Consider the following 16443-nt stretch of genomic DNA (forward strand, 5'->3'; position numbering starts at 1 on the left):
TCCTTAGGGGGTCTAGTTTCCAAAATGGGGTCATTTGTGGGTTTTTTTTTTTTTGTTCTGGCGGCTGAATACCTCTCCATAAGTACAATGGGGCCTAATTGATTTTCAAGCTAAATTGGTGCTCTAAAAACCACTGGATGCTCCCTTCATTTGGAGCCCTGCCATGTGCCTAGACATTGAGTTAGGGGCACAATGGTCATATGTCTGAACTCAGAAGAAATGGGACAATAAATTAGGGGGTGCCTTTTCTCCTTATCATGCATTTAGAAAGGATAAAAAAAAATTAAGTGACACGAAGAAAAAAAAAATTGACACTTTCACCAGCTTTGCATTAATTTTGTCCAAACACTGTGGGGTTTAAATACTCACTCTACCCCTAGATAAATTCCTTATGGGGTCTAGTTTCCAAAATGGGGTCATTTGTGTGTGTGTGTAGGGGGGGGGGGGTATTGTTCTGGCAGCTCTGTACCCCTCCAAGTGAACAGTGGGGCCTAATCAGAGGCGTAACTACCACTGTAGCAGCCATAGCGGCTGCTACGGGGCCCGCCGCATCAGGGGGCCTGGTGGCCCACTCCTACAATACACTAGGCCCCCTGAGTTGTCATCATTTTTAGCACACAGTGGCCAAGCGGGCCTCTCAGGTTCTGCAAATGTCCCTTTAACTGCAGGCACTCGTGACAAGCACTTGCAGTTATACAGTTATGACTTGACGGCTTAGTGGTCAGTTGGGGGGGCCCAATCAAAACTTTGCTATGGGGCCCAGCCATTTCTATATACGCCCCTGGGCCTAATAGATTTTTTAAAGCATAATGGGTGCTCTAAAATCATTGGATCCCGCTGTGTGTCCATACATTGAGTTAGGGCCACAATAGTTATATTTTTGAACTTAGATATGAGATGATAAATTCAGGGGTGCCTTTTCTCATTGTTATGTGTGAAAGACGGATAAATGTCTTTACAATGAATGGGAAAAAAAAAATGGTCACTTTTACCTGCTTTGTGTTCATTTCATTCAAAACACTGTGGGGTTAAAATACTCACTCTACCCCCTAGATGAATTCCTTATGGGGTCTAGTTTCCAAAATGGGGTCATTTGTGGGGGGTTTCTATTGTTCTGAAATGTATGAGCCTCTGAAACTTGGCTTGATGCAGGAAATAAAATGCAATTCACAATTTTTAAAAAGTATGGTTTATTTTGTACGTTCTCCCCCCAAACTGATGCCAAAACAAAGGAAACAGATGGATATATATGTATGATAAAAAAAATTCTACAGAAATTACATATAAGTGGAAAATTATAGTTAAAAGTTGAAAAAAATATATTTTTTTTAAATTTCTCACATTTTTTGCTTTTTTAATCTATATAAGAAAATTATATCAAACTTTTTTTACTTCTGCGATAAAGTACAAGATGTGACAAAAAAAATCTTAACCCCTTAGCGACCCATGACGTACCTGGTACGTCATGGTGCCGCGGGGGGTGTTCAGAGCAGGGTCCCACCGGGACCCCGCTCTGAACGGCGCTGATCCCGGCTGACACGTGCAGCCGGGCAGTGCCTCTATTAGCCGGCGCGGGTCCCGTTGCCGCACCGGCTAATTAAGCACTTCAATGCAGCTGTCAAACCTGACAGCTGCATTGAAGTGCTTTGTACACAGCATCCCTGGTGTCTAGTGGCACGGATCTCCCCCCTGCGATGCGATCACGGGGGGGAGATCCGTTCTTCTGGCCGGCCCGGGCCTCAGCGCCGTAATGACGCTGATCCCAGCTCGGCAATAGATTGCTATGGCCTGCAGTAGGCCATAGCAATCTATGACCAATCTCATCGATCTTTGCTGTGTATATACACAGCAATGATCTCTATGAGAGATCAGTGCTTTGTATATACAAGTCCCCCAGGGGGACTTCTAGTTTATGTAAAAAAAAAAGTAAAAAAGTGTTTTTATTAATAAAAAATTCTTTCCCCCAATAAAAGTCCAAATCACCCCCCTTTTCCCATTTTATTAATATAAATTATTAAATAAACAAATAAATAAACATATTTGGTATCGCCGCGCACGTAATCGCCCGAACTATTAAATTATCACATTCCTGATCGCGCACGGTAAACGGCGTCAGCGCAAAAAAATTCCAAAGTGCAAAATTGCGCATTTTTGGTCGCATCAAATCCAGAAAAAATGTAATAAAAAGTGATCAAAAAGTCTCATATGCGCAATCAAGGTACCGATAGAAAGAACACATCATGGCGCAAAAAATGACACCTCACACAGCCCCATAGACCAAAGTATAAAAACGCTATAAGCCTGGGAATGGAGTGATTTTAAGGAACATATATTTGTTAACAATGGCTTGAATTTTTTACAGGCCATCAGATACAATATAAGTTATACATGTTATATATCATAGTAATCGTAACAACTTGAGGAACATGCATAACCAGTCATTTTTACCATAGGGCAAACGGCGTAAATGCAAAACTCCCCGAAATCAAAACAAATTCGTTTTTTTTTTTTTCAATTTGACAGCGCAAATGATTTTTTTCCGGTTTCGCAGCATATTTTATGGAAAAATAATGCCTGTCATTGCAAAGTACAATTGGTTTCGCAAAAAAATAAACGTTCAAATAAGTCTCTAGGTGAAAAAATGCAAGCGCTATGGACTTTTAAACATAAAATGGAAAAAGCAAAAGCGCAAAAACCAAAATTGGCTTGGACCTTAAGGGGTTAAAATCGCTTTGATGTATGAAACCGTTATAGAGTTATAAGCAGATTAAGTGAACCATAGCAGATTTCCGAAATTTGGTCTGGTCATTAAGGACCAAATAGGCTTGGTCCCTAAGGGGTTAAAGCTTAAAGGGGACTCCGGTGAAAATATTTTTCTTTCAAATCAAGTGGTGTCAGAAAGTTATATAGATTTGAAATTTACTTCTATTTAAAAATCTCAAGTCTTCCCATACTAATCAGTTGCTGTATGTCCTGCAGAAAGTGGTGTATTCTCTCCAGTCTGACACAGTGCTCTCTGCTGCCACCTCTGTCCATGTCAGGAACTGCCCAGAGCAGCAGCAAATCCCCATAGAAAACCTCTCCTACGGGGGCGTGTCCTGGCTGTCTAGCTGTGTGGATGCACTGAAACTGAGCTCCAGCTGCTGCAACATTTATTAAGCGATTCATTAGCTTTTATCACCCACAAACCCAGCATCTATTGTGGGAAACAACGGCCACCATGCCTCTAAAAAAAATAGATCTACAAGACCAGTGAAGTTGAGTAACTTCTACCTCTCCAGAGATGAGGAAGCAGAACAAGATGGAGCCAACAGAGACACAGCACATGGCAAACTGCTGCAGGGACACACAAGACAGAAAGGAAAGAACGTCCTCTCACCTCTGCTAAGCAGAAGATCTTCCTCAGACCCAGAGCTACACCAGAGCCATAAGGTAAACAGGTGAGGAGCAGGGGAGGGAGATAAAACTAATAGCAGCCATGACAGTGATGAAGGAAATGGCAGCCCCTTACTACCACAGAGATCCAGACCAGAGAGCTTAGCCAGTCCATCTCCACTACAGAGCCCAGCAAAGCAGAGGCTGCGACTTTCAACCTTAGAAGAACTAAGGGGAGAAGCAGGAACAGAATGGGGCTCAGATCTTACAGGAGAAAATGCACTAATGAATCTCCCTGTCACAAATAACCCACCTACTGAGGCGTCCATGAGAGACATGTTAGTGGTGATGCAGCAATCCTTCCAAAACCACCTCACCTCACTGATCACTCCTCTAACAGCAAATGTAGAGAAACTAGGAGCCAGGGTGGACCGTGTGGAAAATAAAATGGGGGAAATGGTGTCCTCCCATAATAATCTTATTGACAGCCACAATGAATTAGAGGACACTGTACAAGCACTGAAAACCAAAATGGCTGACCTAGAAGATCGCAGCAGGAGGAACAACCTCAAGATTAGAGATGTGCCAGAATCAGTACCAGTACAGGAACTTTTCCAGTATGTTAAATCTCTTATTCATGTAGCCCTGCCTGATCTCCCAAAGCATGATCTGGAAATAGACCGAGCTCATCGCTTACCTAAACCTAAACACCTGGACCCTGCAGTACCTCGTGATGTCATAGCGAGGATCCATTTCTTCAGAGTGAAAGACTTGCTATTAGATTTCTCCAGAAAGAATAGCTCCCTTCCAGCTCCATTCCAGAAAATAAAGATCTTTGCTGATTTATCAGCCTCTACTCTTCAGATGCGCAAATCTCTTCAATCTGTCACCATTTCCTTACGTGACCAAAAAATCCCTTATAAATCGGGATTTCCAGTCCATTTGCTGATCCACAGAAATGACGAGCTCCATGTGATCAAGTCCCTGGAAGAAGGAACATCCCTCCTAAAAAGCTGGAATATCAAAATGGCGGATATCTTCCTACCTCGCAGACCTCCACGCAAACAAATACCTGAAGACTGGTCTATTGTAAAGTGACTTGGGTGGAAATACTGTACCGCAAGGTGCTAATAGGAGCAATTCACTATGAAAGGCCACAGTGGAACTCTAACCCCCACCTGGTTGCACAGCCCTATGGCTGTCTACTTTCTTTTGTTTTCTCACTATCTTATTGTTTATGTACCGATTTATTAACCAAAAAATAGAAACAGGCGGCACTATAGACCAGCAAGAAACGGCATACACGGGATATAGTCAGGAAGGACGATCTGCTGCTCATAGACTCTAATCAGTGGTGCAATAACTGCCAAAATCATAGTGAACAGTCTTAGTAACAGCAATTCAATAAGAAAGAAAAATGGAGTGCACTCACCAGGGTAGTCTTCATCGCTTTATTTCCTCAAATGAAAAAACACATAGGACATAGTGCAGACATGGACAAGGTGGACGCTAGGAGACAAACAGGGCGGTGACAGGCTGTTTTGTGCGTGACCGCGCTTCTACAGACCTCCCCTTACAACACGTCATGTGCTATACAAATAGGCAAATGTACTAATGACATGCATACACCTGTGAAACATAAAAAAACTGAAAATTTTAAAAGAAACTGAATATATTGCATAGATATTTAAAAACCATACAGACTTTAGAGCATCAGATTAAAAAACTGCGGTCTACCCTTTCATTCAAACCCCCGGGGCCCTCAGCAATAGTACGTATAATCCAGCTGAGCTTCGTTCTCAGCAGGAGACGTTTTTTTTCTTGCCCTTTTTTGGTGTGTACCCTCTCAATACCGGCAAATTTTAAAACAGAAGCATCCCCCCCGTGCTGCTCCCTAACATGCTAGATTAAACGGGGGGGCCCCTGCACGAGTCTTTATAGAGTAGTGATGTTCCCTTACCCGGGTACATAATGATCTTTTGGTTTGCCCTATATAAAACCTGCCACACGGGCAGAAGAGGACATAGACTACTGAGCATGTTCTACAACAGATGAAATCTTTCACCGGAATATTGACACCATTAAGAGTCAGGGCTGGACCTTTATACATGAATTTACACCAATTACATGAACCGCATAAATAATTACCTCGTAGTTTATTGCTCAACCAGGTACTATTATTCTTCCCTTTAGAAGAGAATTTGCTGTGCACCAGCAAATCTTTGAGACTAGTGCTACGCTTGAAGGCAATATAAGGTTTATTTTCTGTCCATTCACCTAAATCAGTGTCTCCTTCGATTAGATACCAATACTTGGCTATGGCTCTGCGTATATGTGGGGCCATGGCGGAAAGCTGAAAAGAGAAAGCAAAACGTTTTTTTTTTAATTTTCTTAGATCTAGAATTTTTTATAAGAGTCATTCTTTCTCTTCTAGCAGCCTTGTCACGGGCTTCATCCAACAGGGCCCTTGGGTAACCTCTCTGCAACAGGCGTAGAGAAAGATCGTCCGCCTGGAGCTGATAGGATTCAAGGGTACTGTTAATACGGCAAAGTCTAAGGACCTGCCCATAGGGCACTGCTTTTTTTGTAGCATCAGTGTGATAACTATCGTAACGGAGGAGTGTGTTACAGGAGGTGGGTTTTCTATATCCTACCGTCTCGATATCACGATCTTTTTTCTGAACCATGACATCTAAAAACTCTACTAGTGAAGAGCATATTCATCGTGTTAGAACAATTGAGCATAGAAACGAAATCTTGAAAATCTTGGGTAGTACCCGTCCACACGATGAATATGTCATCCACACAGCGTGTGTATTGCTGGATAAACCTGAAAAATGTGTTACTGGTGGACCAGACATATTGCATTTCAAACGATGCTAAAAAAAAGATTGGCAACGCTGCAAGCCACCGGAGTGCCCATGGCCACTCCGGAGACCTGCAGGTACCAAGAACCATCAAACTGGAAAGCATTATTAGAAAGAATGAGGTCGAGGGCCTCACATACAAATTGTATATACTTCTCACTCTTGTCTGTCTGCTAAAAAAGGGTGTGAATACTCTCTATAGCCAAGCTTTGTGGAATCCTAGTGTATAAAGATTCGACATCAATAGATGCCAAAAGAAATTTATCATCCTCCAGATGGCAGTCCCCCAGGGTGTCCAAAAAAGCATTAGTGTCCTTAACAAGGGCCCGGACTCCCTCCAGCAAAGGACCAAGTAACCAGTCAATGTACTGGGGGAGTGGTTCCAATACCGAACCCACACCGGACACTATAGGGCGCCCCGGGGGACTGCGAGCATCCTTATGGACCTTAGGCAAGAAGTACCAGTATGGAGATCTTGGATTAATAGGAAAAAGCTTGCGAACTGTATTCTGGGAAATCATACCACACTCAACCTGTTTTCTAAGGAATGTTTGTAATTTAGAAGAAATTCTATGTGTAGGGTCAGTGGTTAACCTTCTATAGTTATCTTCATTGTTGAGCTGGCGTAACGATTCCTTGACGTAATATTCCCTAGTCATGAGTACCAGTCCCCCCCCCCTTATCAGCATTTTTTACAATTATATCCTCCCGTCTTTTTAGATTCTGTAAGGCATTTTGTTTAGCTCTATTCAGATTCTGCGGTTCTGTAGGATAAATCAAAGCTTTAATTTCATTCAGAACCCCTTTCTGAAAGAGATCTAGACTGCTACCTGAAACAAGAGGGGGGGGGGGGAATGTAACACCCTTAGGGCCCTATTCCACTGGACGATTATCGTTCAGATTATCGTTAAATCGTTCGAATCTAAACGATAATCGTTCGGTTGAAATGCAGTTAACGATTAACGACCGAACGAGAAATCGTTGATCGCTTTATAAGACCTGGACCTATTTTTATCGTTGCTCGTTCGCAAATCGTTCGCGTTGAATAAGACATCGTTCGGTCGTTCGCAATAGATACGAATGCAATAGCGAATAAATAGCGAAGAAAAAACGATCGCAATTACGATCATAAGTAACGATTATCGTTCAATGGAAATGAGTGAACGTTTTCAGGTCTTTCGCAATAGTGGTCGTTTGCGATCGTTAATCGTTAATGATATGCAAACGATAATCGTCCAGTGGAATAGGGCCCTTAGAGAAGCCTGAGTCATCCAAAACTGTAGGGGGTCTAATAACAGATGTATCCCCAGCTAGTTCAGCAAGGGCAGCAATACAGTCACGCTCAGGTGCAGTGTCCAAATCAGGTGCTATAAAACCTAAAGGACCTGCACTGGAGCATACCTCACCTTCAAAGAATTCATGAGTAGAACTATTCTTGTTGTGGAAGAATTTTTTTAAATTTAATTTGCATATTCCCCGAAAAAGGTCCCTTTCGAAATCCGTTTTGTCAAAGGGCTCAGGGACACAATAGTTTAAGCCCCTGGACAGAACGGATATCGTGGCCTCATCCATGTTTATGTACCGATTTATTGTTTTCGTAAGCGTGCTTTGGATTTTTTTATTGTTTCTTTTCTGTTTAGGTATATTTCAAATGCTTGGCGTGGTAGAAAACTTCTGGGCGCAGCCGTTCTTGCTGCGAAATGGTCTGGGTCCAATCCAATTAATATGTTTCTGCTTATTATAATTGCGCAAAAACAACTATTATTTTATGGTTATTAATAGAGATGAGCGAACCTCGAGCATGCTCGAGTCGACCCGAACCCGAACATGCGGCATTTGAATAGCGGTGGCTGCCGAAGTTGGATAAAGCCCGACGGCTATGTGGAAAACATGGATATAGTCATCGGCTGTATCCATGTTTTTCAGACAACCTTAGAGCTTTATCCAAGTTAAGCAGCCCCAGCTAATCAAATGCCGAACAATCGGGTTCGAATCGATTTGAACTTGAGCCAGGTTCGCTCATCTCTAGTTATTAACACAGCAAGCATTAATGTGAAAGGATTAAATGCACCCCACAAGAGGTCTTTCATATGGAAAGAGGCACAAGCATTAAAATGTGACATATTATGCATGCAGGAAACTCACCTGCTTTCTGCTGACGACTTTCGGCTCAAAAACCCTCATTTCCCTTTTATTGTACATTCCCACTATAAAAATAATACGCGTGGAGTAGCTATTGCCGCACGAAATTCTGTAGCCTTCACATTAGGAGAACAGATCACGGACACATTTGGACGCTATGTGATTGTAACCTGTCTAATTAATAATGAACAGTACACTATCGTGTCCCTATATGCCCCTAACAGAGGGCAAGTTGACTTTCTTAATAAACTCCTTAAACTGGTTAAGAAAAATGCTAAAGGCAGAATTGTGATATGTGGTGATTTTAATGCCGTAGCTGACCATTCCATGGACACCACTAACCCTAACCACTCAGTATCTCAACCTCTTGCCTCAATTTTCCATAGGGAAGACCTATATGATATATGGCGTTAGCACCACTGTCAAGAGAAAGATTTCTCCTTTTATTCTCCTAGTCATAACGTATACTCGAGGATAGATATGTTTCTTTTAGATAGGCAAACCATCCAACTAGCACAAGCCTTGACCATTGGCATGATCAAATGGTCAGACCATGCTGCCATCACCTTGTTTCTGCAAGAACATTACACACAACCAAACACATACCTATGGAGAAGTAGCCCATTTCTTATGTCTCATACACAGCACAGTGAAGAAATAGCATCTAACCTCTGAGAATTCTTTATTTTTAACCGAGTAGTAGATAGTGACCCACATATAGTCTGGAATGCCCATAAGGCATATATCAGAGGCCATTTTATTAAATTAGGTTCCATGGTCAAAAAAGCTAGGGATAAACAGATCACAGATATAATAGCCACAATTAACCTGTTAGAATCACAAAATAAACAATCCCCAAATGCCACTCAGGCAAACAAGTTAAGAGAATTACGTCTGCAGTTATGCAATCTCCTATTATCTTATTATGAATTTTTTTTCCGTAAACTAAAAGCTTCCTATTAGGCGCAGGATAATAAGTCCGGCAAACTATCAGCTGCCCGGAATAAATCGAGGCAACTAAAATCTAAACTGCCATTTGTGCATCACCACCAGACAGGAGCCAAATTATATGCTCCTAATGATATAGCTAAGGCTTTCCAGGCGTTTTATTCCGACCTATATAACCTCAGAGATAATACACCTAATATTCCCTCTCTGAAAGAGGATATTTCATCTTTCTTAGCTACACTTATTTTGCCCAAACTCTGCAACTAAGCAGCCTCAATGCAGAAATTACAGTACCAAAGGTGTTGTCATTGATTAGGTCCATGCCGTCAGGTAAAGCCCCTGGCCCAGATGGCTTTGCATGTGAATACTATAAGCGTTTTGGTTTGATTCTAGCCTCTCCCATCTGAGATTTCTGCCAACATGCCATCGCTAAGGGTAATTTCCCACAAGAAAACTTGCAAGCACACATAGTGACAATCCCGAAACCAGGGAAGGCCCCTACCCATCCTCAGAATTCCAGGCCCATATCATTATTGAATAATGATATCAAGCTATTTGCCAGATTGATAGCACAGCGACTAGCTCCATTGCTCCGTAGCCTGATAAGCGATGATCAGTCAGGTTTTGTCGCAGGCCGTCAGGCATCTGACAATACACGTAGGCTGCTGAACATCTTGCACATAGTGAAGAAGAGGGGTACCCCCGTCTTGGTATTGGCACTTGATGCCGAGAAGGCAAACGACCAGCGAAGAAGGCAAAAAGTTGGAATTTGCTGGCAACATAATATCTGCCTTAGCAGCATTATACTCTAATCCTTCGGCAAAGGTGTTTGTAAATGGAGCTTTGTCCCAAGATCTGATAATAACTAATGGAAGCAGGCAGGGGTGCCCACTGTCTCCATTAATCTTTATACTTTCTATGGAGCCCTTGGCCCAAGGCATACGCAGCAACAGAGATATTACAGGGGTCATGATCGGTGATAAGGAGCATACTATAACTCTTTATGCAGATGATGTCATACTGACACTATCAAATCCAACGGAGTCTTTGCCAGCGATTATGGACCTGATCAATAAATATGGTATTCTATCATACTATCATCTCAATACATCTAAAACTCAGGCACTACAACTTAATTTATCCCAGGAGGTATATACTAACATAAAAGAGAAATTTTCCTTTGACTGGAAAGCAGAGAGAATAGATTATTTAGGAATCACACTGACAGCCCCACATGATAGGCTATACGCAGCTAACTATGAACCTTTGTTAAAAAAAGGTGGCTGAAGAAGCCCAGATACTGTTTAAATATGAGATTTCCTGGATTAGTAGGGTGGCCTCCTGTAAAATGTTTCTATTGTCCCGATTCCTATGTGTGTTTCGTAATGTCCCAATAGCTCTACCTGCCCGCTTTTTTACTAAAGCCCGAAAAATTATTAATTCCTTTGTTTGGGCAAATAAGAGATCAAGAGTTGCCACAAAAATTTTGTTCAAACATAGAGGAGTTGGAGGGCTGGGTGTCCCCGAAATAAAAAGTTACTATGTTGCCTCCATGGTAGCAGGAATTAGAAAGTGGTGGCAAGCAAACTCGTCCGCTCCATGGATACAAATAGAATCTAATGAAGTAGCCCCACTTAGCCTTAACCATGTTATGTTCCTTCCTTTCTGGAAGGGACTACGCTTTGCCTGTTCTAACCCTTTAGTCCTAGCATCTCTCCAAGCTTGGAAACAGTACCACATTTCCTCAGACTCCAACGCTGAACTCCACCCCTCTGTAATCCCTCTGTCATTTATTGAAGCAAATTTACCAAATCTTTCACTTTCCGAATGTTAAGCTAAGGGTCTAACCACCACAGCACAATTCTATGAGGCTGATCTTCTCCGCCCTTATCAAAGTCTGCAGGATGAATTTAATATACCAAAAGAAGACTTCTACAGTATTTTTATTCTTATTTTCTAACAAAAAAGGCCTGCGTGCTTTATATGAGTAACTAAATAACCTGACGACCTTTTCAAAAATGCCGCCCTTGTGTACTTGGGAGCGGGAGCGGGAGCTGGGCCGGCAATTTAGTGACAAAGATTGGCAAGCAGCCTTCTCTGTTATACATAAAACCTTCATATGTAGCACCCATATAGGATCTGCTATAAAAACCATCTTGCAATGGTATTACACACCAACAAAACTGGCACATATCTACCCAGGAACATCAGACAAATGCTGGAGGAATTGTGGCAACCGTGGCACGCTCTTCCATCTACTTTGGCAGTGCCCTATAGTGAAACCGTATTGGGACTCATCTTTCACAATCATTAATAGAGTCCTACAGGTGCAGCTGCCCCTGGGGCCCCACATGATCCTTCTTTTCTTGGATACCCAGTCTATTCCTCCCACAATCAGACCATTAGCTTGTCTCCTATTCATACATGCAAAAATACAAAAATAGTGTTAGCCAGATACTGGAAAACTTGTACCCTCCCTCTGGAAAATGAGTATATAACTGCAGTAAACTCATCTTTCCATTTTGAAATGGTTTTAGCATATGGCGCCGACTCCACACAACCTTTTCTACGCAAATGGGGTTTATGGATGGAATCATCATACTGTACACACGCACAATAAGCAGCTCACATATGGGCTTTGAGGAAATGTACACTATATTACAATATATTATTTTTCTCTCTTTACCTTGTATATTATCTTTACTGACAAACCAGTATACTTTACACCAATTTTCTCAGGAGGTGCTACACCTAATGCAGTTCTACTATGCTGAATGTATGTTACCACAATTTTATATCTATATAATATACCGAATGTTATTCCTGTTGTTTCTAAACGTTAACTATACTGTTGGCACTAAAGTCAGTGCTTATAGATTTTCTATTTTGTAATTTGTTCTTAAAAAACCTAATAAAAACATTAAACCAGAAAACCTCTCTGGACAGTTCCTGACATGGACAGAGGTGGCAGCAGAGAGCACTGTGTCAGACTGGAAAGAATTAAAATTAAAAAGAAAGGTAAGGACAAACTGGAGATGGAAGCCTACCGGCCTATCTCATTACTCAATACGGATTCTAAAATATTTGCAAAACTGCTGTCTATTCGATTGGGGAGGGTGATGGAGACCCTAGTTTTGGAAGATCAGAGCGGGTTCATGCCCTGTAGGACCACTATTAACAGCATAAAAAGGGCATATCTAAATATGCAAATCTTCGACCGTGTAGAATGGTCCTATCTATGGAAAGTGTTAGAAACATTTGGATTTAGGAGATGTTATCTTAGTACGATCCAATTGTTATATAGATCCCTCTGGGCAGCGGTTGTAGTTAATGGATCTCCCTCCTCTCCTTTTAAAATATACAAAGGGACCAGACAGGGTTGCTCCCTCTCTCCAATGCTTTTTTGTTTATATATTGAACCAATAGCAGAATTGTTAAGACAGTGCTGTCCATATCAAGGTTTTGGGGTTAGGGGGGTTAGGGAAAACATACTACTTTATGCCGATGATTTGCTCCTTTTTGTCTCAGACCCCGGTTCCAGTTTAGAAATAATTATGGAGGGTCTTCAGAAAGTTGGAGCCCCCACAGGGTTAGAGATAAATCGGACCAAGTCTTCGGTACTTGTACTAGATGGGGATATCATGAATTTAGCAGGGGGGTTAAATATAATCCCTAAAGGAGGGGGAATGGAATATCTGGGAGTAGTACTTACAGACTCGTCAGCACAATATGCAGAGTTCAATATGAAACCAATATTTAAAAAAAATGAAACAAAGATTGAAGTGCGGATAAAGTTGCCGTTAAGTATGTCAGCTAGACTGGCTTTAGTGAAAATGGTGATTCTTCCCCAGATCAACTACTTCCTTTCTGCTGCCCCGATCTGGATCAGTGAGAAATGGTTCAGTCGGATTGAGCAGATTTTGGACGGGTTGATCTGGGGAAGAAAGAGGATTAGACTTAAGTATTTCCCATTTTTGGCCTAATCTTTAAAACGGGGGGTTCGGGCTACCGGACTTTAAATGATACTTTTTGGCCGCACAGCTTGGTATCATAAGAATGCCGTATGGTGGGAAGAAGAATGCTTTATGGGGAGGAGAAGGGATATTTGGGTACAGTTGGAAGCTGGAGGATTTGAGGTCAAGGCGACGACTAAAGATTGGTTTGGAAATGTATTTTGTAAAGTCTGGAAAGAGATCAAAAGAGTATGTAAGGTGAGAAATAGTTTAGAGTTCACTGAGATTTGGAATAATAAAAATTTTGTAGAATTCACTTAAATTCAATCACAAAATTACAGGAAAAGAAGAGGGTATGTGAAAGGTTTTTTTAGGGGGGCAGTTTAAAAATATAGACACATTAGAAGGAGAGGCAGGGATACATTGGTTACACAAATTTAGATATTGGCAACTTAGAAAGGCGTATGAAGCATCACATAATAAAGATTTGTTTAAAGTCACTTATAATGAGGGTATACAAAACTTCCTGGATATTAGAGGCGTAAGACATCTGATGTCTAGGATATATAAAATTTTGTTAGCACAGAAATACGATTTAATCACAAAAGGGCACAGGGCACAATGGGAAAAAGATATTGGTTTACTTACAGAGAGTTGGCAAAATATTCTAAGCAGTGATTCCAAGGTATCATTGAATCCTGAGCATAAACTGACTCAATTTAAAATTATCCATAGAACCCATTATACTGCAGCATTAATGAATAGGATTGGACTAAGGGAAAACTCCAGTTCTGTGAGATGTGGGACGGAGGGAGCGGACCTTTATCATTTATTTAGGTCGTGCCATAAGATCCATAGATTTTGGTTAGAGGTAACAGAAGAACTGAAGAGACGGGGACTATTAGAAGACAACCTGACATTCACACAAGCCATATTGGGTGAGGAAAAAGAGAAAAAAGGTGATAAAAGACTAATCAGCAATGTATTATTTTTAGCCAGACTAAGGGCCCTATTCCACTGGACGATTATCGTTTGCATATCATTAACGATTAACGATCGCAAACGACCACTATTGCGAAAGACCTGAAAACGTTCACTCATTTCCATTGAACGATAATCGTTACTTATGATCGTAATTGCGATCGTTTTTTCTTCGCTATTTATTCGCTATTGCATTCGTATCTATTGCGAACGACCGAACGATGTCTTATTCAACGCGAACGATTTGCGAACGAGCAACGATAAAAATAGGTCCAGGTCTTATAAAGCGATCAACGATTTCTCGTTCGGTCGTTAATCGTTAACTGCATTTCAACCGAACGATTATCGTTTAGATTCGAACGATTTAACGATAATCTGAACGATAATCGTCCAGTGGAATAGGGCCCTAAGTATTCTTAGAAAGTGGCTCTCCTCCAATAGTCCATCAAGACATGAATGGCTTAACCAAGTAAATCGAGTCAGATGTTTAGAAGGATGGTTTCATAAGGCAAAAGGGAATGAGCAAAGCCCTTGAAGAAATGGGACAAGTTGTAGATGGTATCTGAAGGGGAGTGGGAGAAGAACTTTTTAAATTTTTTCCCCCCTGGCCTGGGGGGTGGGGGTGGGGGTGAGGGGGAAAGGGATTGGTGCAAGAGCAAAGGGATACAAGTTGTTATGTACAGACAAAACTAGTTATTTTTACACGTTATGTAAGGTTTGGTCTAAAACAATCAAGATATGTTATGTATGCGTTGTGTACCCCCCAAACGCAGGGTGAGGGGTATGTGAGGTGCCAACACGTCAGCGTTATACAGCAATCTCCCGGAGCGCCAATGACCCCAGCTTCGGAGGAGGCCCACCTTCCTTCCCCCAGCACCTCACACCGCCCGTTCTGATACAATTACAGTGAATAGGGGGCGGTGTATGGGGGCGCTGCTGGGGAAGAAAGCATAGTGGGCGGATGGACTAAGGAGCGGCATTGATTGGTCCTCAGTCACTGCTCCAAGATGGCCCCTCACCCGCACGTCCCACCAGCCCCGTCTTTCCTCACACTGCCTAAAAGGGGCGCTGATCTTTCTGTAGAGGGATATCTGTCTGTTGGGGGTAAATCTGGCTGCCGGGGGCGTACCTTACTACAAGGGTCATATTTGACTACAGGAAGCATTATATCTGGCAACAGGGGGCATTGCTACTGGGGAAGGGGAGATTATTACTCGATACAGTGGCCATTGTTTCAGTCTACAGGTGGCACTACATCTGGCTACAGGGGGCACTATATCTGGCTACAGAGGGCACTATATCTGACTACAGAGGGCACTATATCTGGCTACAGGGGGCACTATATCTGGCTACAGGTGGCACTCTATCTGGTTACAGATGGCACTATATTCGGCTACAGGTGGCACTATATCTGGCTACAGAGGGCACTATATCTGGCTACAGAGGGCACTATATCTGGCTACAGGGGGCACTATATCTGGCTACAGGTGGCACTATATCCGGCTACAGAGGGCACTTTATCTGACTACAGGTGGCACTATATCCGGCTACAGGGGGCACTATATCTGGCTACAGAGGGCACTATATATGACTACAGAGGGCACTATATCTGGCTACAGGGGGCATTATATCTGGCTACAGAGGGCACAATATCTGGCTACAGGTGGCACTATATCCGGCTACAGAGGACACTATATCTGACTACAGAGGGCACTATATCTGACTACAGGGGGCACTATATCTGGCTACAGGTTGCATTGTTAGGTGACGTTACTCTTATTTGAGTATTATCACTGGGACCTACAGGTCAGTCACATTATTATGGGGGGACAGCTGTTTTTTTGTAGCTGTGTGTGTGTGTGTGTGTGTGTGTGTGTGTGTGTGTGTGTGTGTGAGGGGGGGGGGGCTGTTTCTTGTAGCTGTTTTCCTAATCTTGAAAAAAACCCTTTAAGGCACGGGTCTCCAAACTGCGGCCCTCCAGCTGTTGCAATACATTTCCCATCATTACTGGAGAGCCAGATCCAAAGCTTTAGCTGTCCGGGCATGATGGGAATTGTGGTTTTCTAACAGCTGGAGGGCCGCAGTTTGGAGACCCAGGCTGTAAGGCTATGTTCCCACACAGTATTTTCGCTCAGTATTTTGCAACCTAAACCAGGAGTGACTGTCACTGAATGAAA

The 16443-nt window shown here is 42.3% G+C and overlaps 1 long non-coding RNA gene across 3 annotated transcripts in view; it reads right to left on the reverse strand.

Annotated features, from left to right (window-relative positions):
- Positions 1-4819: 4819 nt before the first annotated feature.
- LOC138770690 (uncharacterized) overlaps positions 4820-16443 on the reverse strand; it is a 51134-nt gene continuing 39510 nt past the window's right edge. For all 3 annotated transcript variants that reach the window (XR_011359486.1, XR_011359485.1, XR_011359484.1), the window contains exon 5: positions 4820-5728. This is a non-coding gene — a long non-coding RNA (uncharacterized lncRNA). The remainder of the gene's footprint in view (positions 5729-16443) is intronic.

Source organism: Dendropsophus ebraccatus, chromosome 13, assembly GCF_027789765.1.
Source record: "Dendropsophus ebraccatus isolate aDenEbr1 chromosome 13, aDenEbr1.pat, whole genome shotgun sequence".
Classification (NCBI taxonomy): domain Eukaryota; kingdom Metazoa; phylum Chordata; class Amphibia; order Anura; family Hylidae; genus Dendropsophus; species Dendropsophus ebraccatus.